Source organism: Salvelinus alpinus, chromosome 9 (genome assembly GCF_045679555.1).
Source record: "Salvelinus alpinus chromosome 9, SLU_Salpinus.1, whole genome shotgun sequence".
Classification (NCBI taxonomy): Eukaryota; Metazoa; Chordata; class Actinopteri; order Salmoniformes; family Salmonidae; genus Salvelinus; species Salvelinus alpinus.
The window spans coordinates 4,340,834-4,365,409 of record NC_092094.1 but is presented as its reverse complement, the minus strand read 5'-3'; the positions used below and the strand labels follow the sequence as shown (position 1 = coordinate 4,365,409).

The 24,576-nt window shown below is 40.4% G+C and overlaps 1 long non-coding RNA gene and 2 pseudogenes across 2 annotated transcripts; 1 reads left to right on the top strand and 2 right to left on the bottom strand.

The window, feature by feature from the left end:
* The first annotated feature begins 14,142 nt into the window (after positions 1 to 14,142).
* LOC139584174 (uncharacterized) lies at positions 14,143 to 20,152 on the top strand. Of its 2 annotated transcripts, XR_011676728.1 has the most exons (6): positions 14,143 to 14,538; positions 14,758 to 14,821; positions 15,172 to 15,222; positions 16,592 to 16,656; positions 18,494 to 18,601; positions 19,020 to 20,152. It is a non-coding gene; the product is annotated as an uncharacterized lncRNA (long non-coding RNA). The 2 variants fall into 2 exon arrangements; XR_011676727.1 differs by lacking the exon at positions 14,143 to 14,538 and having other exon boundaries at positions 14,563 to 14,821.
* Positions 20,153 to 22,949: 2,797 nt separating this feature from the next.
* LOC139531048 (U2 spliceosomal RNA) lies at positions 22,950 to 23,129 on the bottom strand (annotated as a pseudogene).
* Positions 23,130 to 24,025: 896 nt separating this feature from the next.
* On the bottom strand, positions 24,026 to 24,109 carry LOC139531083 (U2 spliceosomal RNA; annotated as a pseudogene).
* Positions 24,110 to 24,576: the final 467 nt, after the last annotated feature.

The window sequence follows — 24,576 nt, the reverse complement described above, 5'->3', positions numbered from 1 at the left end:
TGTTATATCTGGAGTACTTCTCCTGTCTTATCCGGTGTCCTGTGTGAATTTAAGTATGCTCTCTCTAATTCTCTCTTTTTTTCTCTCTCTCGGAGGACCTGAGCCCTAGGACCATGCGTCAGGACTACCTGGCATGATGACTCCTTGCTGTCCCCAGTCCACCTGGCCGTGCTGCTGCTCCAGTTTCAACTGTTCTGCCTGCGGCTATGGAACCCTGACCTGTTCACCGGACGTGCTACCTGTCCCAGACCTGCTGTTTTCAACTCTCTAGAGACCGCAGGAGCGGTAGAGATACTCTTAATGATCGGCTATGAAAAGCCAACTGACATTTACTCCTGAGGTGCTGACTTGCTGCACTCTCGACAACTACTGTGATTATTATTATTTGACCATGCTGGTCATTTATGAACATCTTGGCCTTGTTCTGTTATAATCTCCACCCGGCACAGCCAGAAGAGGACTGGCCACCCCTCATAGCCTGGTTCCTCTCTAGGTTTCTTCCTAGGTTTTGGCCTTTCTAGGGAGTTTTCCTAGCCACCGTGCTTCTACACCTGCATTGCTTGCTGTTTGGGGTTTTAGGCTGGGTTTCTGTACTGCACTTTGAGATATCAGCTGATGTACGAAGGGCTATATAAATACATTTGATTTGATTTGACAAACCAGGCCACCTCAGAGATCACCATCTCTGGCAACATAGCATTCCGTCTCCCAGCTCCAGCCACAGACCTAAATAGAAGCATTGATTTAATCTTTGTCTGTGTGCTTGGCTCCTGTTCTAGTTTGTTAGATCATTTCAGTCCCAAATTAAATAGTCAATCACACAGGCACACTCACCAGTTAACACACATACACACACCACTCCGCAGTACTGTGGGGGGGAATGCCATCCATCAAGATATTAGGTCACGTGAAGTCTGATCTTACTGTACCTGGACGTATGGGATGGAATCTGGATGTACCTGGACATATGGGATGGAATCTGGACGTATGGGATGGAATCTGGACGTATGGGATGGAATCTGGATGTATGGGATGGAATCTGGATGTACCTGGGCGTATGGGATGGAACCTGGACGTATGGGATGGAATCTGGATATACCTGGACATATGGGATGGAATCTGGATGTACCTGGACGTATGGGATGGAATCTGGATATACGGGATGGAATCTGGATATACCTGGACATATGGGATGGAATCTGGATGTACCTGGACGTATGGGATGGAATCTGGATATACGGGATGGAATCTGGATATACCTGGACGTATGGGATGGAATCTGGATGTACCTGGACGTATGGGATGGAATCTGGACGTATGGGATGGAATCTGGACATACGGGATGGAATCTGGATGTACCTGGACATATGGGATGGAATCTGGACATATGGGATGGAATCTGGACATACGGGATGGAATCTGGATGTACCTGGACGTATGGGATGGAATCTGGCCGTACCTGGACGTATGGGATGGAATCTGGATGTACCTGGACATATGGGATGGAATCAGGACGTACCTGGACGTATGGGATGGAATCTGGATAGTGAAAGTCTACACACCCCTTTGTCTTCACATTTTTCTGCCTTAAAATTCAAATCTAAAAAGGGATTACATTAAAAGTCACAGATCATTTTCAAATTAGTAAGAAACACTAAATGAGGGTGATGAATTGCATCGGGTATGTCTCCTCCCCCCTGAGTGAATACTTGGTGGAAGCACCATAAGTCTCCACCCCCCTGAGTGAATACTTGGTGGAAGAACCATAAGTCTCCACCCCCCTGAGTGAATACTTGGTGGAAGAACCATAAGTCTCCACCCCCCTGAGTGAATACTTGGTTACAGCTGTGAATCATTTTTATGAAGATTTTACCAAACTCTTAGGGCAACATATATCCATTGTTTTTGTCAAAATTGCTCAAACTCAGTACATTTGGAATCGTCGATGGAAAGCAATATTCAAACATCGTCTCGTTTCTTTTTTTAAAAAGCAGATTTAAAATCAGGACGGAGTCTGGACCATTCAGGAACACTCAACACATCTTGGAAAGCCAGTCGGGTGTATCTTTGAGATAAAAATGTGTAAATATCTCTCTGAAAAATAAACTGTATCCCAAGGTTAGGTTTTCAGAAGACTTGAGGCAGGTTTTCCTTTAACTTTTTACCTTGACTTTGCTCCTTTCGTATTTATTTATATCCTGACAAACTCCCCAGTCTCTGCCGGTGACAAGCATACCCATAACATGATGCTGCCACCACAGTACTTGAAAATACAGGAGGGTTTCACACTGTTGTATTGGATAGGACCCAAACCTGTAGTTTTTTAAATTTAGGCCAAAAAGTTGATGTGTTAGCCATGTTGTCTTGCCGTAATGGCCTTGTTGCAAACAGAATGGATGATTTTACTCAAGGGCACAGACAGTCTGACTGTCAGCGTTTTTGCCTGTCTGACTATCAGTGTTCTGTCTGGCTACCAGTGTTCTTTCTGTGATTAAAATGGGTATTTCTGTGATTAAAATGGGTATTTCTGTGATTAAAATGGGTATTTCTGTAGGCTCAGTGCATCTCTACTAATCAGTCATACATGATGACGCATTCAGGTGTTTCGAGCTCCTGAGAGGAGTTAGATTATATCAAGACTTAGCCGTCGAAGTGAAGTTCGGTAATTGATGTGCCTTGTTATTAACGTGTTCAAGTAAAAAGGAACGTCTACCCCATCTTGGCTATTAGTCCAGATCCTACGACCAAAATATGGGCCCAATGGTTAAACGGATGTGTAAAGGGCGACACGTTGCTTGCTTAGCGAGTACCGGTACTTCCTTTAATATGTTGTGAAATCTGTTGAGAATGTATTGATGAGCAGGTAGACAGTACGATAAGCTGATTGATTGGAAAGCGGTACAGGTACTTCCTTCCTGGAATATTGATTAAGTTATTCAAACAAAACCCTCTTAATAAGAGACACATTTCCACTTAACTTAAAAATGGGACCATAATGTCTTAGCTCCTGCCTCATAGTATGTACATGAAAAAAGAAGAATGCTTTAACTCTTTGGGGTCTAGAGCAGGTTATTGTAAAGCACCTTGTGACAACTGCTAATTACCTTTAATAAAAAACAGTGACACTAGCAAGAGCAATGTACGGGTTTTTGCTTTTCTTTCAAGTTCTCAATGAGACCATGAACCTGCAACAAGATGTATGTGTGACTTTTTTTTGAATTTTGGTGATTTAAAAATAAGGTTTATAAATTTAATTGAATGAATGATGTGTTTTTTACCAGAGTAAAAACTTTCATAGCTTAAAAATTGTTTCCAGCTTTTGTGTGTGTGTGGAAATGTTAAGGACCAATAAAATGAAATAACAAAATCAAACTCAATATCAGAGGTATTTGTCCAGTTTATTCCTATAAATCAACTGATGACAGAGAAAAGAACAAATTAAAAGAATATAAAGAGCAATACTACATAGTGAAACATATATACAGTGGGGAGAACAAGTATTTGATACACTGCCGATTTTGCAGGCTTTCCTACTTACAAAGCATGTAGAGGTCTGTAATTTTTATCATAGGTACACTTCAACTGTGAGAGACGGAATCTAAAACAAAAATCCAGAAAATCACATTGTATGATTTTTAAGTAATTCATTTGCATTTTATTGCATGACATAAGTATTTGATACATCAGAAAAGCAGAACTTAATATTTGGTACAGAAACCTTTGTTTGCAATTACAGAGATCATACGTTTCCTGTAGTTCTTGACTAGTTTTGCACACACTGCAGCAGGGATTTTGGCCCACTCCTCCCTACAGATCTTCTCCAGATCCTTCAGGTTTCGGGGCTGTCGCTGGGCAATACGGACTTTCAGCTCCCTCCAAAGATTTTCTATTGGGTTCAGGTCTGGAGACTGGCTAGGCCACTCCAGGACCTTGAGATGCTTCTTACGGAGCCACTCCTTGGTTGCCATGGCTGTGTGCTTCGTGTCGTTGTCATGCTGGAAGACCCAGCCACGACCCATCTTCAATGCTCTTACTGAGGGAAGGAGGTTGTTGGCCAAGATCTCGCGATACATGGCCCCATCCATCCTCCCCTCAATACGGTGCAGTCGTCCTGTCCCCTTTGCAGAAAAGCATCCCCAAGGAATGATGTTTCCACCTCCATGCTTCACGGTTGGGATGGTGTTCTTGGGGTTGTACTCATACTTCTTCTTCCTCCAAACACGGCGAGTGGAGTTAGACCAAAAAGCTATATTTTTGTCTCATCAGACCACATGACCTTCTCCCATTCCTCCTCTGGATCATCCAGATGGTCATTGGCAAACTTCAGACAGGCCTGGACATGCACTGGCTTAAGCAGGGGGACCTTGCGTGCGCTGCAGGATTTTAATCCATGACGGCGTAGTGTGTTACTAATGGTTTTCTTTGAGACTGTGGTCCCAGCTCTCTTCAGGTCATTGACCAGGTCCTGCCGTGTAGTTCTGGGCTGATCCCTCACCTTCCTCATGATCATTGATGCCCCACGAGGTGAAATCTTGCATGGAGCCCCAGACCGAGGGTGATTGACCGTCATCTTGAACTTCTTCCATTTTCTAATAATTGCGCCAACAGTTGTTTCCTTCTCACCAAGCTGCTTGCCTATTGTCCTGTAGCCCATCCCAGCCTTGTGCAGGTCTACAATTTTATCCCTGATGTCCTTACACAGCTCTCTGGTCTTGGCCATTGTGGAGAGGTTGGAATCTGTTTGATTGAGTGTGTGGACAGGTGTCTTTCATACAGGTAACGAGTTCAAACAGGTGCAGTTAATACAGGTAATGAGTGGAGAACAGGAGGGCTTCTTAAAGAAAAACTAACAGGTCTGTGAGAGCCGGAATTCTTACTGGTTGGTAGGTGATCAAATACTTATGTCATGCAATAAAATGCAAATTAATTATTTAAAAATCATACAATGTGATTTTCTGGATTTTTGTTTTAGATTCCGTCTCTCACAGTTGAAGTGTACCTATGATAAAAATTACAGACCTCTACATGCTTTGTAAGTAGGAAAACCTGCAAAATCGGCAGTGTATCAAATACTTGTTCTCCCCACTGTATATATATATATATATATATATATATATATATATATATATATATATATATATATATATATGGTATACATTATATAAGCCCTATTGGGCTTCATACTATACAGTACATTCAGACCCTTTCACCTTTTCCACAGTTTGTTACGTTACAAAACAAGATAAGGGGATATAGTTGAGACTGTTTAACGTGGAGGTTTGAGCACAGAGGCCTTTCTCAAGACCAGTCTCGATTAACAAAACACTGTAACAAACAGACCTGATGGGTAACAGACCTGATGGGTAACAGACCTGATGGGTAACAGACCTGATGGGTAACACGGGTAACACACAATTAACAAAGCACTGTAGCAAACAGACCTGATGGGTAACAGACCTGATGGGTAACAGGGGTCCCTTTGTGGTTACCAACGGATGAATGACAATTCCACTGGTTTTCAATCAAATGGGCCACAACTATTAACATGATGATATTATTGATGAAAGTTATCTTTACGTTTTTGAGAAACTCACCCAAAGTACCTACATTTACTGGGTGGGAGGGGTGGTCCAAAATAGGGGAGGGTTGTCAAACTTATATTTTTGCTTTGGGGAATGTTGTGTTTCTGTTATTTTTTTTATTAGGCACAGGGGAGGGTAGTGCATTTTTTCCCCTGGTTTACATTTCGCTCTTCTGCTCGTATTTTCCGTATTAACAACGGCTTGACTTACTTTTGATATTACCCTAATAAAAAGTTTAGAAACATTTGATACGGCTATTATAAAGCTTTAGCTACTGCAGGCCTACGATATGAAGGCAGTGAGCCCCCGGCACACCAACGGACTCGGACAGTTGAACTTCAGGTGAGGACGACTGTTTCAGGTCGACCAGAGTTACTCCTATAAATCAAACAGTGTAATGCTCATCTTTATACAAAACATTTGAATTGAAAATGTATAAATTACACCTTCTGTACATCTATATAGAAGACGCAGTAGCCATCTGACATAAAGAAATGCATTTCTGTGTTGTAGCATGTCATTGGCATACAGTATCGCTCTCTGGGGTTAGGCCTAAGCTTCTCTTTCTTAATATAGGATATGGACACACCTACTCATTCAAGGGTTTCTTTATTTTACTTTTAATAACACAAAAAAAATGTAAAACAGGAAAAAAAATATGAGATTCTTCAAAGTATCCACTCTTTGCACACTCTCAACCAGCTTCATGAGGTAGTCACCTGGAATGCATTTCAATTAACAGGTGTGCCTTCTTAAAAGTTAAGGAAAGAAAGTCCACAAATTAAAGCATTTGAGACAATCAGTTGTGTTGTGACAAGCTAAGGGTGGTATATAGAAGAGAGACCTATTTGGTAAACGACCAAGTCCATATTTGGGCAAGAACAGCTCAAATAAGTAAAGAGAAATGACAGTCCATCATTACTTTAAGACATGAAGATCAGTAAATATGGAACATTTCAAGAACTTTGAAAGTTTCTTCAAGTGAATTCGCAAACACCATAAAACACTATGATGAAACTGGCTCTCATGAAGACCGTCACAGGAATGGAAGACCCAGAGTTACCTCTACTGCAGAGGATAAGTTCATTGGAGTTACCAGCCTCAGATTATAGCCCAAATAAATGCTTCAGAGTTCAAGTAACAGACATCTCAACATCAACTGTTGAGAGGAGACTGTGTGAATCAGGCCTTCATGGTTGAATTGTTGCAAAGAAACCACGGCTAAAGGACACCAATAAGAAGAGATTTAATTGGGTCAAGAAACACAAGCTATGAACATTAGACCGGTGGAAATATATCCTTTGGTCTGATGACTCCAAATATTTATATTTTTGGTCCCAACCGCGTGTCTCTGTGATACAGAGTAGGTGAACGGATGATCTCTGCATGTGTGGTTACCACCGTGAAGCATGGAGGAGGTGGTGTGATGGTGCTAAGCTGGTGACACTTGTAATTTATATAGAATTCAAGGCACACTTAACCAGCATGGCTACCACAGCATTCTGCAGCAATACGCCATCCCATCTGGTTTGCGCTTAGTGGGACTATCAGTTGTTTTTCAACAGGACAATGACCCAACACACCTCCAGGCTGTGTAAGGGCTAATTGACCAAGAAGAAGAGTGATGGATTGCTGCATCAGATGACCTGGCCTCCACAATCACCCGAACTCAACCCAATAGAGATGGTTTGGGATGAGTTGGACAGCAGAGTGAAAGAAAAGCAGCCAACAAGTTCTCAGCATGTGGGAACTCCTTCAAGACTGTTGGAAAAGCATTCCAGGTGAATCTGGTTGAGAGTGTGCAAAGCTGTCATCAAGGCAAAGGGTGGCTACTTTGATGATTTGTTTAACACTTTTTTTGGTTACTACATGATTCCATATGTGTTATTTCATAGTTTTGATGTATTCACTATTATTCTACACTGTAGAAAAATAGTAAAAATAAAGAAAAACCCTTGAATTAGTAGGTATTCTAAAACCTTTGACCGGTGGCATACATTTACTGACTGAAAAATTCTCAAAAAAGTACAAGTACTTGGAAAAGCTACTCAATTACAGTAACGAGAGTATTTGTAATTAGTTAATTCCCACCTCTGGTTAAAAGTATTACATTTTAAATTGTATTCGATATTCAACATGTATACTTACGCTACAATATGACTCCTGGGCCTGATCAATGCTTGTGCAGGCAGTCCTCTTTCCAACTCGTTACTGGTGGTGGGAGAAACTCTCAGGACAATGTTGTCTTTAGTATCTGGGGGACCAAGGTTTTAGGGGTCAGGTAAAATGGATACACATTTGAGACACTACCTTCGATTCAATATGTACAGTTGAAGTCAGAAGTTTACATACACCTTATACAAATACATTTATACTGTTTTTCACAATTCCTGATATTTAATCCTAGTAAAAATGACCTGTCTTAGGTCAGTTGGATCACCACTTTATTTTAAGAATGTGAAATGTCAGAATAATAGTAGAGAGAATGATTTATTTCCGCTTTTTTATCCTTCATCACATCCCCAGTGGGTCAGAAGTTTACATACACTCAATTAGTATTTGGTAGCATTGCTTTTAAATTGTTTAACTTGGGTCAAACGTTCTGGGTAGCCTTCCACAAGCTTACCACAATAAGTTGGGTGAATTTTGGCCCATTCCCATTCAGAGCTGGGGTAACTGAGCCATAAGTTACCCCAGCCATTACCCCAGCCATTTTGCCACAACTTTGGAAGTATGCGTGGGGTCATTGTCCATTTGGAAGACCCATTTGCAGCAGGTAGCCTAGTGCTTTAACTTCCTGACTGATGTCTTGAGATGTTGCTTCAATATATCCACATTAATTTCCTACCTCCTACCTCATGATGCCATCTATTTTGTGAAGTGCACCAGTCCCTCCTGCAGCAAAGCACACCCACAACATGATGCTGCCACCCCCGTGCTTCATGGTTGGGAATGGTATTCTTTGGTTTGCTATCCTCCCCCTTTTTCCTCCAAACATAACGATGGTCATTATGGCCAAACAGTTCTATTTTGTTTCATCAGACCAGAGGACATTTCTCCAAAAAGTACGATCTTAGTCCCCATGTGCAGTGGCAAACGGTAGTATGGCTTTTTTATGGAGGTTTTGACGATATAGGACTCGTTTTACTGTGGATATAGATACTTTTGTACCCGTTTCCTCCAGCATCTTCACAAGGTCCTTTGCTGTTGTTCTGGGAGTGATTTGCACTTTTTGCACCAAAGTACGTTCATCTCTTGGAGACAGAATGCGTCTCCTTCCTGAGCAGTATGACGTCTGCGTGGTCCCATGGTGTTTATACTTGCGTACTATTGTTTGTACAGATGAACGTGGTACCTTCAGGCATTTGGAAATTTCTCCCAAGGATGAACCAGACTTGTGGAGGTCTACAATTGTTTTTCTGAGGTCTTGGCTGATTTCTTTTGATTTTCCCATGATGTCAAGCAAAGAGGCACTGAGTTTGAAGGTAGGCCTTGAAATACATCCACAGGTACACCTCCAATTGACTCAAATGATGTCAATTAGCCTATCAGAAGCTTCTAAAGCTATGACATCATTTTCTGGAATTTTCCAAGCTGTTTAAAAGGCACAGTCAACATAGTGTATGTGAACTTCTGACCCACTGGAATTGTGATGCAGTGAATTATAAGTGAAATAAGTGGTCTCTAAACAATTGTTGGAAAAATGACTTGTGTCATGCACAAAGTAGATGTCCTAACCGACTTGCCAAAACTATAGCTTGTTAACAAGAACTTGTGGAGTGATTGAAAAACAAGTTTTAATGACTCAATGACTGAGAAAATATGTAATTATGATAGCTAGGTCTATTTAACCTGAATGGATCATTGTCATGTTAGCTAGCTAGCTTTTTACTCACCGTTTTTGGTCAGCCACAACGCCTTTCCCATTTGTCCAGCAAAAAGTAATTCCATTCAGCGCTGCTAGACTTGCTAAACAGCTGCAACAATCCTCATTGACAAGCTTACCTCATCACTTTGACCTTCTGGATTTGGCGGGAGAATTAACGCAGCATCAATAACCTAGCGTTAACAACCCAACCATGCTCTTTCTAAAGAAAGCAACCCAACTGACTGACCCAATGCCTGCAACCACCAGTCATCCAAACAACCCAGCATTTTGTGTAGTGTAATGTAGTGCATATGAATATATTTAAGGGGAGAAATACAGGTTAAATATGTATTCTACACAATTTCCCAATTACTGTTTGCATGGTCAAATAAGGGGCAAATTATATATTTTTTAATTATTGGAAATAGATTGACATGCATGTACAGTACCAGTCAAACATTTGGACACACCTACTCATTCCAGGGTTTTTCTTTATTTTTACTATATTTCTACATTGTAGGTTAGTAGTGAAGACATCAAAACTATGAAATAACACATATGGAATCATGTAGTAACCATAAAAGTGTTAAACAAATCAAAGTAACCACTCTTTGCCTTGATGACAATTTTGCACTCTTGGCATTCTCTCAACCAGCTTCACCTGCAATGCTTTTTCTACAGTCTTGAAGGAGTTCCCACATATGCTGAGCACTTGTTGGCTGCTTTTCCTTCACACTGCGGTCCAACTCATCCCAATTGGGTTGAGGTTGGGTGACTGTGGAGGCCAGGTCATCTGATGCAGCACTCCATCACACCTCCTTCTTGGTCAAATATCCATTACTGTCACGTCTGCTCCAGCTCCCACTCTCTGGAGCTCGAGGTCACCAGGCTGCTCATCATTACGCACACCAGCACTTCATTGGACTCCATCACGTCATTGATTGCCTCCCCTAGATCTGTCACTTCCTCAGTTTCATTCCCATGTCTGCATTGATGTTGTTTTTGTTTCTCTTGTCCAGATGCTGTTCTTGCTTTGTTTCATGTCTATTATTTATTAAATCCGCACCCTGTACTTGCATCCCATCTCCCAGCGTCTGTAGTTACGGAACGGTTACACTTACACAGTCTGGAGATGTGTTGGGTCATTGTCCTGTTGAAAAACAAATGATAGTCCCACTAAGCGTAAACCAGATGGGGATGGCGTATCGCTACACATGCAGAGATCATCCGTACACCTTCTATGCGTCTCACAAAGACATGTTGTTTTGGAACCAAAAATCTCACATTTGGATTTATCAGACCAAAGGACAGATTTCCACTGCTCTAATGTCCATTGCTCGTGTTTCTTGGCCCAAGCAAGTCTCTTCTTATTGGTGTCCTTTAGTAGTGGTTTCTTTGCAGCAATTTGACCATGAAGGCCTGATTCACACGGTCTCCTCTGAACAGTTGATGTTGAGATGTCTCTGTTACTTGAACTCTGTGAAGCATTTATTTGGGCTGCAATCTGAGGTGCAGTTACCTCTAATGAAATTATTCTCTGCAGCAGAGTTATCTCTGGGTCTTCCTTTCCTGTGGCGGTCCTCATGAGAGCCAGTTTCATCTTAGCGCTTGATGGTGTTTGCGACTGCACTTGAAGAAACTTTCAAAGTTCCTGAAATGTTCAGTATTGACTGACCTTCATGTCTTAAAGAAATGATGGACTGTCGTTCCTCTTTGCTTATTTGAACTATTCTTGCCATAATATGGACTTGGTCTCTTACCAAAAAGGGCTAGCTTCTGTATACCACCCCTACCACGTCACAACACAACTGATTGGCTCAAACACATTAAGAAGGAAAGAAATTCCACAAATTAACTTTTAAGAAGGCACACCTGTTAATTGGAATGCATTCCAGGTGACTCCCTCATGAAGTTGGTTAAGAGAATGCTGAGTGTGCAAAGCTGTCATCAAGGCAAAGGGTGGCTATTTAGAAGAATCTCAAATATAAAATATATTTTGATGTGTTTAACACTTTTTTTGGTTACGACATAATTCCATTTGTGGGATTTCATAGTGCTGATGTCTTCACTAATATTCTACAATGTAGAAAAAAAGAGAAACCCATAAATAAGTAGGTGTGTCCAAACTTTTGACGGGTACTGTATATTATTAGGCTAGTGCGTAAAATGTCAAATTCATAGCATGGCGCTCCATTGTGCCTCTGGAATAATTTATGATCATCGAAATTATAGCGGTTGAAATCTAATTCATGAGAAATGGAAACGTGTTGACTCTACCGAGAGTCGCTTCGCTTTATTAGGAAAATGTATGTCAGACAAACAAGGCTATCCCCGTGCCAATGAACGGAAGATAACCCCTTTATAATTATTCCAAAAAGAAAGTCTTTAAAAGTGAAGTTGGTGATAGCCCTACCTGTCTGCGTTGAGGAGAGTTCGAGTCCGGGATCCACTGAATGAAACTGAATTTGAGTATCCATGGTGCGATTCCGGTAGCCTAACCTCGGAGAAACTATGTCATTAGGCTAACTGATACACATGAAATTAAATATGGTTCCCCGAAACGGAGTCGGACCATGGTCTTCCAATAGACACTGACGCACTGTCCTTTGACATGTTCATCATAGCGGTATTCATGGGTGGGGTTTTGAAATTCGATTGGTTATGAGTCTGACAGCATTACATAATAAAACGCCTATTGATTATTGATTGGTGGAGTGGTGAAATCAAATCTGTGGAAAAAAATGCTCGCCTATTTAGCTGAACAGGGCTAATCCAAGATGACAAAAAAAGATGATCATAGGCTAGATTTCAAATAATCTAATATACTGGAATATTTACATATACAAGTCTGTACAGATCTCTTGATTGCATGTCAATGGATTACACACATAAAGATGCATAGCTGTGAAGTCTATCCATCTGAAGTGATCTTGTCCAGGGTATACTTTTGTAAATAACATGTAGGCGACAGTAGTACAGAAGAGTGTATTTTTGTTCATTTATACATGTCCTTTTTATTGATTTTGAAGGAACACGTCACATTCCCCTCCTATGCTCTCTTAAACCCCAAATCATGCAGCAACGGACTGACATTCCATGAGAGAAACTATGGAAACTAGCCATTATTTGTTTACATTTCCTATGATAAAAAAATAAAAAAACGAACAGTGGAGTCGTAATGTATAATGAAATCAATAATATTCCATTTGCTGGACAACCATCCCAACTGCATGAAAACGCTGGTGTTCCAAGACTTCTTTTTCCAGTTCTCCACAGATGATCAGATCTCACAACACCTGCATAGACGCCCGGCATTTTGCCTTCAAAATAAAAGTCGGCGGTATGACGCTATGTGTAAACTAATATTTTTTTTGCAGCTTTGAATAGTGCATGATGTTAAAATGATGTAAAAAATATAACTACACGTGTGAAAATTCTAAACGAAAGACAATTACTACATTATATAAGATAGATAATATTATAAGGTTTAGCACATTGAGGAAAGGTTGGAGTTTAAGTAAATTAATGTCAAGAACATAATAATAGCCTACTGGTAAAAAAAATATATACACAAATACATACAAATTTAAATAATAAAAAAACATTTTATTCTGATTGTAAGATTCTTGTTTATTTACTGGTGCTATTGTTCAAGGGATGCAATTTAGAAATGTAATGTTTAAGAAAAGTCACTGTATTTTTGTTCTATTGCACAAACAAATTGCACTGTACAGGAAAAATTATTGATTGTGTGTCCATAAAACCAGGGTTCAGTCTACTCACTAGAGTCCCTAGTCCAGTCTACTCACTAGAGTCCCTAGTCCAGTCTACTCACTAGAGTCCCTAGTCCAGTCTACTCTCACTAGTACCTAGTCCAGCCTACTCACTAGAGTCCCTAGTCCAGTCTACTCACTAGTATCTAGTCCAGTCTACTCACTAGAGTCCCTAGTCCAGTCTACTCACTAGAGTCCCTAGTCCAGTCTACTCACTAGAGTCCCTAGTCCAGTCTACTCACTAGAGTCCCTAGTCCAGTCTACTCACTAGAGTCCCTAGTCCAGTCTACTCACTAGAGTCCCTCGTCCAGTCTACTCACTAGAGTCCCTAGAATACAAATCAGTTTAAACAAAATGCTAGGTCATAGGAAATGTTGCTGGACTTTTACTGCGGTCAAACAGCTTAAAATGTGGTGCCTGGAAACTATACGGTACAAATATAGCACTTTACAGGAAAAACGATTCATACGGAATAACACAAGAGTGTTGCTGGCCTTTCTCCACCCATTCCATTGATCACAATGCAAATCACTGTATATGTAATACATATTGGCAACACTCCGTATTATTCAGAACACCATGAAATGACTCCATATATACATTCTACAGACACCTCTGAGTATTTCCTATAATACTTTTACTGTGGCACCCAGAATATGTGTTGCTCTATAGGCAAATAGGTATTCCATTTGCGTTGATTTGCATTGGGAACATTTATTTGACCTTAGAACATATATATTTTTTTTACAAATGTAATGCAAATGCAACTTAAATATGAACAAATATGAATCATTGTTAATGTTTAGACAATAGTTGTTCATATATCATGAATAAATACAAGTTATTCACACTTTTTATAATATTACGTGGGGGACTTTTATTTTGAAAGTTTCTTAAATTCCGCAACACGGAGGTACCGTTTTTTTTTGTGTTGCTGACAACAAGCTGGTGACTCCTCGTTACAGGGCGGCAGCTTCGATCGCACATGGCAGACTACAAAAGGGTTGTGTTTCAGATCGCAAAACGGTTCACAAATATATTCAGAACACACTATGCAGCCGGTCTGTATACATAAGTGTTGTGTGCAGCCTGTCCGAGTGGTGAGATGCCTTTGGATATACGGCGTAAAAAACAACATTATTTTATTGGGTTAGGCTGAAAGGCTGTAAAGTTGAGCATCCCACTGCGACTGTTCTAGATGACTGTTGGGAATATACAAGTAGACAAGGCAGTGGTTTTGGTTGGACAGTTGGAAAAACTTGCTGATGAGAGTGGTTGGAGGAAGTTGGAGGTTGGCCCTTCCGTGGTGATTAAGGTCTGTTCCTCCATGGTTATAGTTAGTTAACTCGTAGATTTAGCAAAAGCAGAGTGGGTAGCCACTTTGTCGATGTGCACAAGAGTAACTAACTAGGCACTTTTGCTAGCCTTGCCTGCTGGGTTCTTCTAGATTTAGCGAACTAACGTTAACTCAATCTAGTCAAGTAGCCAACAAACATTCAACACTGAAACTAAAAAGTTGATTTCCTTGCTCAAGTATGGGGATGTGCTTACCGTGCCTTGGTGGACCTGGAAACGACTTGTCCACCTCACCAGATCGAGTAAGTAGCAAGTTACAGTAGCTAGGTTCATTATTAGCTTGGTTGCTGCCGGTAACTAGCGAGCTACACGTTATATATATTGCCAGCTGTGTATATACACACACACACAATTGTCTATGTTTCAGGTCAACATCGTAAACCAATTGTACATACATTTGGATTCCAAAATGAAACAATGTAACATAAAACAGCATAACCAATAAACACCAAAACAATAAGAATTATACGTTCCCATTCAGATCTCTGCTCTTCATTTCTCATTACTTAAATTTTTTTTCTTCTCCTCATTAATTTCATTAACATTATTATTTAATTTTCCTCACACTCAACATGTTCTGCTTCCTTCCCAGGAGACAAGGAGACGTGAGCTGGCAGAGGCCGCTGAGAAGAGACAGAAAGAGGTATGACTGTTTTGGACAAGTCTTTATGACAACCATATATGGTAGGCTTACACTGGTACAGCAAAGGGCTGGTTTCCCGGACACAGATTAAGCCTAGTCCAGGATTGAAAAGCATTTTCCATGGAGATTCACCGTTAAATTATTCTTTTTTTTTAGTCCAGGACTAGGATTCATTTGTGTCCAGGAAACCAGCCCTATATAGCCTACACATGGTGGTCCTGTGTGGCTCAGTTAGATTAGGGTGTGGTGAGGTTGTGGGGTCAGTTCCCACAGGGATCCTGTACACCACTGTACCATGAGTCATTTAGCTGGGATGAGTGTCTTCTAAGTGGCGTACTGTAGACAACCACTGAACAGTCAGTAGAGCTGGGCGATACGGACAGAAATCCATATTGTGATAAATTGCCTGAATTTATGCGATAAAGTTTATAACATTTAATGTGCACCATTTGTACAAAAAATAAAAAAAATCCTTTAAACTCCTACTACTAGTTGTATGGTTGTAGCCATCTATTGTTCCATGAACAATCAGTCATATTAGAAAACATATTTAATTTCAAAACACGTTTCTCTAGTATAGGCTACTTATCGTAATGAACGATATCTGCCAAAATGCCTGTGATAAGTGATCGGTATGGTTTATTTGTCCCAACTCTACCAGTTCTACTCAGCAGCCAGCCACTCTCCCAGTCTTGTTATTCGTATAGCATAGAAGAGCTTACTGAGACAGAGTGGAGTCTGCTGGGAGAAGAGAGAAGGCATCTCATTACCTATCCCTTTTTACACTATCGTGTTAACTGACCGAAAACCCCTACTGCGCTGGCTCCAATCCCTTCCCAGCACGGTTCCAGCAGCTACAGATGTAGGATCTTAATGTGATCACCCTGTTGCAGGAGAACTGTCCTGCATTGCAGGACATTTAAAACTTGCAGTATATTTGAGATTTAAAAGGTCTTCTGAACTTTGTAATTTCCACTGTGAAATTTCAGACTCGATTTTTCCCTTACGAAAAATGTATCAACTCCTACAAAAAAAATTATATTGAATTATAATACACATAATAATTCACATTTCCTGTTGCTGCATGATTATGTTCAGGCTGTAGCAAACTGGCTCAAATGAAGATCCTACATCTGTACGGTAGATGTGCCGTGTAACCAGGTCGGCACACTGCAGCTCGGCTTGATTCGGCTCCGTAGTGTGAATAAATGTGCCTATATAACGAGCCTTGAACCAAGAAATCCAATCTAGAAATTCAATCTATGGTGTTTTGTACCCTTTGTTGCAAGGCTACTAAAGTCTCTTCAATCATAATGTTTAGTAGCTCCTCATAAGACTGGTGGGTATTTTTTGTTTTACTGTTATACAGAAATTCTTCAGTCAAAGCCAATTGTATCCAACCCATAAAACATGTCGCCCTACTAAAGCATCGAGGTGAGTATGAAGACCGTGTTCTTAGCTCCATGTTTTGACTCGGCTGGTATTTCCTCCCAACACCCACGCGACCCACCTCTCACTTCTGGTGCTGCAACACTTTGTCATTCTGTCTTAACTTTATTTTAAACGTTCCAGATCTGTTTGTGCTGTCCAATGGTTATTGTCACTCCGTCAACCACAGGAGTTGGCAAGACGGCACAAACGGATCTGGAACCAGGCTATAACTTATGCTTTTCCCCGACACAACAACACTATATACTGGAACGTAATGCCTCTAACAGATCTGGGACCAGGCCTCTTGCCACATTGGAGGTCATATAATCCAGCATGTGTCAAACAGCTGGCAACTGGGTTCCCACTAGATAGCACAGCCACAAAGTCAAAATTGTCAAAATTGTAAAATTCATGAAAGGGGGAAAAAATCTAATTTTTGTTGTCTTAATTTAAGGTAAGGCATAAGGTTAGCAGTGTGGTTATGGTTAGGTTTAAAATAATATTTTAAGAAGATAAATTGTAGAAATACGTGGTGTTAAGACTTTGTGGCTGTGGTAACTAGTGACGACCTGGCAACGGCTATCTGTCTGCATGAACTGTACTGAATGTCTCTCAGGAAGTCTGACAACTGGCTGCCCTGCCCAATGGCGAGCACTATCCTCTTTCAGGAAGTCTGACAACTGGCTGCCCTGCTCAATGGCGAGCACTATCCTCTCCCTGGAAGTCTGATAACTGGCTGCCCTGCCCAATGGCGAGCACTATCCTCTTTCAGGAAGTCTGACAACTGGCTGCCCTGCCCAATGGCGAGCACTATCCTCTTTCAGGAAGTCTGACAACTGGCTGCCCTGCTCAATGGCGAGCACTATCCTCTTTCAGGAAGCTCAGTTTGATTTGCAACCCTTCTGTATCTAGCGTTTAACCGTACAAATAGAATTACGTTCAACATAATATTTCTAGTCAGACCATGACATGCACATGTAGGCCTGTATTCTAGTAAAACTCTTGTCTGTAAATTCTCTCAATTATGCGAGACCCATTTCTGAAAAGATCGATAAAGTGAACTGAAGACGATGAATTAACTCGTTTCAACTGAACACATGATAAGAGACGTTAGACTTGTAACAGTGTAGTCAACACTATGGGCCCTTGTCTAAAGTAGTGCACTATATAGGGTTCTATATGGCCCTGGTCTAAAGTAGTGCACTATATAGGGAATAGGGTTCTGGTCTAAAGTAGTGCACTATATAGGGAATAGGGCTCTGGTCTAAAGTAGTGCACTGTATAGGGAATAGGGCTCTGGTCTAAAGTAGTGCACTATATAGGGAATAGGGCTCTGGTCTAAAGTAGTGCACTATATAGGGAATAGGGCTCTGGTCTAAAGTAGTGCACTATATAGGGAATAGGGCTCTGGTCTAAAGTAGTGCACTATATAGGGAATAGGGCTCTGGTCTAAAGTAGTGCACTATATAGGGAATAGGGCTCTGGTCTAAAGTAGTGCACTATATAGGGAATAGGGCTCTGGTCTAAAGTAGTGCACTATATAGGGAATAGGGTTCTATAGGATCCTGGTCTAAAGTAGTGCACTATATAGGGAATAGGGTTCTATAGGGCTCTGGTCTAAAGTAGTGCACTATATAGGGAATAGGGTTCTATAGGGCTCTGGTCTAAAGTAGTGCACTATATAGGGAATAGGGTTCTATATGGCTCTGGTCTAAAGTAGTGCACTATATAGGGAATAGGATCCTGGTCTAAAGTAGTGCACTATATAGGGAATAGAGTGCCAGTGGTGACAGAGCCGTGTGTCTGTAGCTGCCATTCTGACCTCTCCATCTCCTCGTAGACAACCTACAGGGGTGTCAAAAACCCCCAAGCAGTTGAGAGAAATAAAAAGAATAAGGAGATGGAGAAACAAGAGATGAGACCGTCTCTGCCTGGAGGAGGGCTGAAGGTTAGTCCTCATATTTTCAACACAGATTATGTCATGTCACAGTCTGCCTGCAACTTCAGGAGGTAAGTCTCTTAACGAATCAGCACACCTTTGAGAAAGGCAAGACGGCCTAACCTTGTATTCTTTGCTGACTTATAGATAATAAAATAAAATGAATTAATCATATAGGTCATTTGTTTTGAGCTAGAATAGTTAAATGATGTAGCCCAAAACATAAAGGCGTTTTAATGTCTCCGACTACATGAATGACTGAATCTGGTTTATTTATGGCACATATCGCCCACTTGTTGTTCGAATGTTTCCTGTTTCTCTCAACAGGTCATTTATTTGTCTACGAGTATGCTTTTCCCCTTTTTGAGGAGATGCGTGAGCTGTGTCTATTCAATCCTTTAATACCATGTTTTCTTCTGTTTTGTAGTGGCAGGTAGGCTAAAGATAGACATGGAGAGATCCTGGAAGTCTCAATGTAGACTGAGGTTCAGCTAACAACATGAAGAGTGTTGGTACCAGTTGACTTGAAAAGGCTTTTTTTTTTGGAATGTCAGCCCTTCTACTAGATTTTTTATTTTTAAATGCAAGCTTCTTTTCTCTTTTTTTTTGTTGGCGATTGTGTGTCTGCATCTCTCAACTTCGTAGGATAGTTTGCCAGGCTTCGACGCTGGTTACATTTTTTTTATTTTTTTTGGGCCGTGTGAATCACAGGACATGCCTCCCTTAATGCCAAGATATACAAGAGAATATGCAAGCCAGCCAATGGAGCTTTGGAACAGACAGAGTGGCATAGCTATGAATAGAATATAAACACTCAGAGGAAATATGCTCTCACACTACATCGATAAACTGTAGCAGGCGTCTTGTAGTGAACTCTCTCTCTTTGTGTTCTCTTTGTCCTCTCGCCTTTCTTTCTCTCAGCCATTTCAACTTTGCCAGCTTTAACACCATGGCGCTTACTTCTTTTGCAATTGTTTCAGACATTTTGAACTTTGAGGAATATTCTCATACTTGTGACCTATTTCCTGTATAGTATATTTTCCTTCTAAAATGATTTTATGCAACAAAGTCCTTTTTAATGTTCAAAATAGGCCTAGATTGTAGATCAGTGTGAAAAGAACTACATTTCCCATAGCTACTGATGAACCACGTGAATGTTTTAGAGTTCATGCACCAGCACTATTCAGTTGACTTTTCTATTGTAGATCAGTGTGAAAAGAACTACATTTCCCATAGCTACTGATGAACCACATGTGAATGTTTTAGAGTTCACGCACCAGCACTATTCAGTTGACTTTTGACTTTAGTGTTTGATTTTCATATGTCTGTGCAATATAAGTAATTTGCTACACGTTGTATTGGTTTGTAATGGTTTCTATCGGTTTGTAATGTATGAAGAAAATGCTATATTTTAAATGAGGTAAGAAGTTTGAGTTGTGAAAGCATGATGAAAAAGTGTTTTTTATGCATGAATATTTCTGTTTTTTTCTCCTCATTTCAACCTGTTCAGTAATATTGTTGACATGACAATGTTCCAGGAATTATGTTAATCCAAACATACACCGGTGTCACATAATGTTCTTTCTTGGGTATGCAGTCTGTTGTCAGGATGGTAATAGGACTACCGTTATTCACCAGGTTTCGGTCAATTCCATTTCAGTTCAGGAAGTACACTGAAATTACAATTATCTGCAATGGTTTTCAATGAGGAACATTTTTTTGATTTACTTTCTGAATTGAAATGGAATTGACCCCAAGCCTGTCATCCACTGGGGCGTACCTGTCCACGATGATAACTCTGCAGATCTCAGGTGGAAATGGGAAGAGAGCCTGAACGAGCAGGTGTTATTGTGCACTTGGAAGTATTGAATTTATACCTGCCTTGCTTTTTATACTTGAGGTTTTCTTGAGCATCCATCTTGGAACATACAGTACCGCCCTGTGATGATCTCTTATCACTGTAGGTGGTAGTAGTGAATTGTCATCATTGGCATCAGGACTGCAACTAACCTCTCGAGGTCAGTAATGGATATTTGAACCTTTATTTAACTAGGCAAGTCAGTTAAGAACAAATTCTTATTTTACAATGACGGCCTACCCCGGCCAAACCCTTCCCTATCCCCGGACGACGCTGGGCCAATTGTGCACCGCCCTATGGGACTCCCGATCACGGCCGGATGTGATACAGCCCAGGATCGAACCGGGGTCTGTAGTCATGCCTCTAGCACTGAGGTGCAGTGCCTTAGACCGCTGCGCATAACAATGTGTTTATAAGTAATGTAAAATAATAAACAATTTGTCACATACACTGGAAAGGTACAGTTTACAGGGTCAGCCATAGTACAGCACCCCTGGAGCACATTAGGGTAATAAGTGCCTTGCGCAAGGGCACATTAACAGATTATTCACCTTGTCGGCTCGGGTATTCAAACCGTCAACCTTTCGGTTACTGGCCCAACACTCTAACCACTAGGCTACCTGCCACCCTTTATGATGGACACACAAATCAAATCAGAGTTAATTGGTCACGTACACAGATATACATATAAAAAGATGCTTGTTTCTTGCTCCAACAGTGCAGTAATACACATATAAACCAAAAAGTAATAGAAAGATATTAAGAAATATCAGAACGAGCAATGTCATAGTCCGGAATATACAGTGTGTGTACACTACTTGTCAAAAGTTTTAGAACACCTACTCATTCAAGGGTTTTTCTTTATTTTTACTATTTCTACTGGCCTCTTTCTAGAGCTCCGACTTCCCGATTCATCTTGAAAGCACCATAATAGCTCAGAAATGAGCGAAATGACAGGCTACTTTGACACTGACACACTGAGAATCTGAGATCAATGAAAACAACCTCTTCTTGAATCCATCAATAGCCAATGCCTAGTTGTGTGGAGACACATATTGTAGGCTACAATATGAGGAGGAAATTATAGTCCTAAAAATGCTTTCCAGTTTCACTGACTCTCACCCAAAGATGTGCGGCTCACTCACTGGTGATGGCCTATGCGCTCATGTCTATCAGAGCAGAGAGAGGTCATAGAAAGTGAATCTCATTCTAGTTTGGTGAGAGATACAGGGGGGGGGGGGCAGAAGAATTAAGGAAGAGGCAACTCGAATGAACTTTGTTTGTGTTTATTCGAATTTTACATTGTAAAAAGTGACACTTATTTTTCATGCCACGAGAGGTACCAGATCCGGCCAAATAGGGTCCGGAACGAAACAGTCCAAAACGTAGAGGTGCCGGATCTTGTTCCGACAGGATTCGGCTCAAATTAAGCACTTGAACTTGTGTTCCTCCACCTTTCCTTAGTTCTGTTGTGGATTGTGTTTCTGTACGCCAATGGAAAGTCGACAAAACAAAGAGCAAACCAGCCTATGTATTGAATACATGGAATTGGATTGGGATGGTACTGATGAATGAATCACACACACAATCTGCTTATTTTTGAAATATTTTTTTGAAATCAGGTATCAAATTTGATTTGTAATATTGTTTGGTGAAATATGCTTAAAATGAGTCATTTCCCATAATTCTGTACCTTTGGATAGTTGCACTTCCAATTTTGATCATCATGATTTTAGTGACTGCAAAGAAAATGTATAGATCTACTGGGATTTTTTAAAATACAAAACTAACTTCCTGTTTTGTCCGCTTGGACACAAGAGACAAGTATAGTCGCGTTAATCTTTTTGTTGTTGCAAGCAGTCGTGTTCTTTTGATGAATGTATTTATGTTTTAAAAAGACAACTACATTTTGAAAATCCATTTCCTGTTTTGCAACAGCTCTGTAGGTCTTATGGACGCTGTTTTGAAACTCGACAACCTTGTTCCAAAAAAACTAGTAGGTAAAGACAGTTGTTTCCTGATTGAAATAGTACAAGAGTACACCATGAGGGACTCGTTTCGCTACCAGCAGGTTACGGGAGGACCAAAGTGCGTCCTTCAGACACGTGAGGGTGGGCCAGAGCTTGGTGGAGGCCTTCGGCCCACCCCATAACAGCATGAGCTGGGGCGTTAGGTCTTCCCCTGCTGGCAGACATGAGATCAGGGCCTGTTTTCTTCCACAGGTCCCTGGCGGGTCTCCCAGAGAACATATATTTTCTTATGGAAAAGTTTTATTGTTGCATTTTCTTTGAAAACAGCTCATATATATTTTTGTACATCATTTTATACACATAAAAACGGCATTAAATCATCAAAAACTATTTGAATTTGTTTTGATTAAATGGGTCACTGACCACTATCTAGTGACATAGACACAGACTTGCTCAAACCCAATATCCATCATGATTCTAATAAAAGAACCATCCGGTTACCTTCGTCTGCTTTTTTATTTACAACGGCAGGGGGTGCACCGTTCCTGGGGGTACTGCAATACCAGGTCGATGCGTGGAGTGGACGGAGCAAGCCCCTATTCCATCTCCCTATTCCAAAAATCAATTTAATATATGGTCCCCAGATAGGGGACGTATCAGATATTAAACTGATAAGAACAGATTTTTTTTTTTTTTTTGGAAAAAGAATTTTTATTTTCATTTCACATTGAAATACAATTACAAAATCAGTGCATTACATTACATCGATTCATAAAAACAGTATCCAAAAGTAGTGTAACAATATAAAAATATCAAAACTACTCAACAAAGTGCAGTTCTGCATAACCTGACCAGTATTATTACATTCAAGTTTAACTTGCCTCTAACAATCTCTAAAAACCAATACAAAGAATTCTATAAATACAAACATATACACATACCAAAGTGAATTCTGAATAAACCTAAGTGTATATCACATATGTACAAAGGCTTAGCCTACATTTGAATTGAAGGGTAAATCCCTTTCCATTTCTGTTTCACTGAAACAATGCCCCACTTATCTATATCGAATTGTACTCTCTTCCAAATGTCCTGTTTTATAAATTCAACTAATCCCGTCGGTGACCACTTGAGGGTGTCATTGACCGCACCACATCTGGCCTCCCAAAGTTTGGTCTTGATAAGGGACACCAGAGTCACTAATGCTAATAATTGCACCCTTTCCACATTTTTTAGTTCAAGTTTGGCTACCTCTTCATAATCAATGTTTTTTAAAATCTCAAAAAATAGTTTAATTTTTCTCCAAACCAATTTGGCAAAAGAACATTCCCATAAAACATGGGGAATTGTTTCAATTGCGAAACAATTGTCCCTGGGACAAAATTTATTCAGGGTCAAATTATGATCATATAATGTTGATCGGACCGGAAGACGTCTGTGTAAAACCAGCCAATTAAAATCTTTCAGTCTGTTGTCTAAACCTTTTAATTGTGTCCGTAGCCAGGTGGAAGGCGATATTGGTAATCTGTTTCTAGGACGACAATTTTCTATTAATTTCGCGTATAGCAATCTGTGGTTGATTACGTTTTCTTTTACTTTGCAGACAGGGGTTTTCTTTGCCCATTCCACTATTTTCTTAAAATGTAACAGATACTACACTTGATCTTAGCCAAAAGGCCGAGAAGCGATACCGCAATGCTTTCGGGAGAAAGGTGCCGTTCTCAGACACGTCAAATCCGGAAACGCTTACAGCAAAATGAGCTCTGTAAACTTTACATCAAATATCAAAGATTATGATGCTGTTAAAAAATGGTGGCATAGATCGGGATTTGATCAACGTCGGGAAAAGACACTTTTCACTGATACAAAGTAACACATTGGTAGGATACAAAGTCACGCGGTCATCCGCCCTCCAATCGGAAACTAGACAAATCCTTATTGAGTTAAAACCAGATTTACAGCTAAATTGGAATAATAATCTATCAAATACGAGTGGGAGAAACAATTTGCAGATAATAATATTGACATAACATTTTATAAAATATCTCAGGAAGCGTTGATGCCACAAGGGAACAAAACAAATTGTCCACTTGGTGGCGCCAGACTTCCACCGACCGTCGCCTTGTACAAGCAGTTCTATGTTGTCAATAAAATAC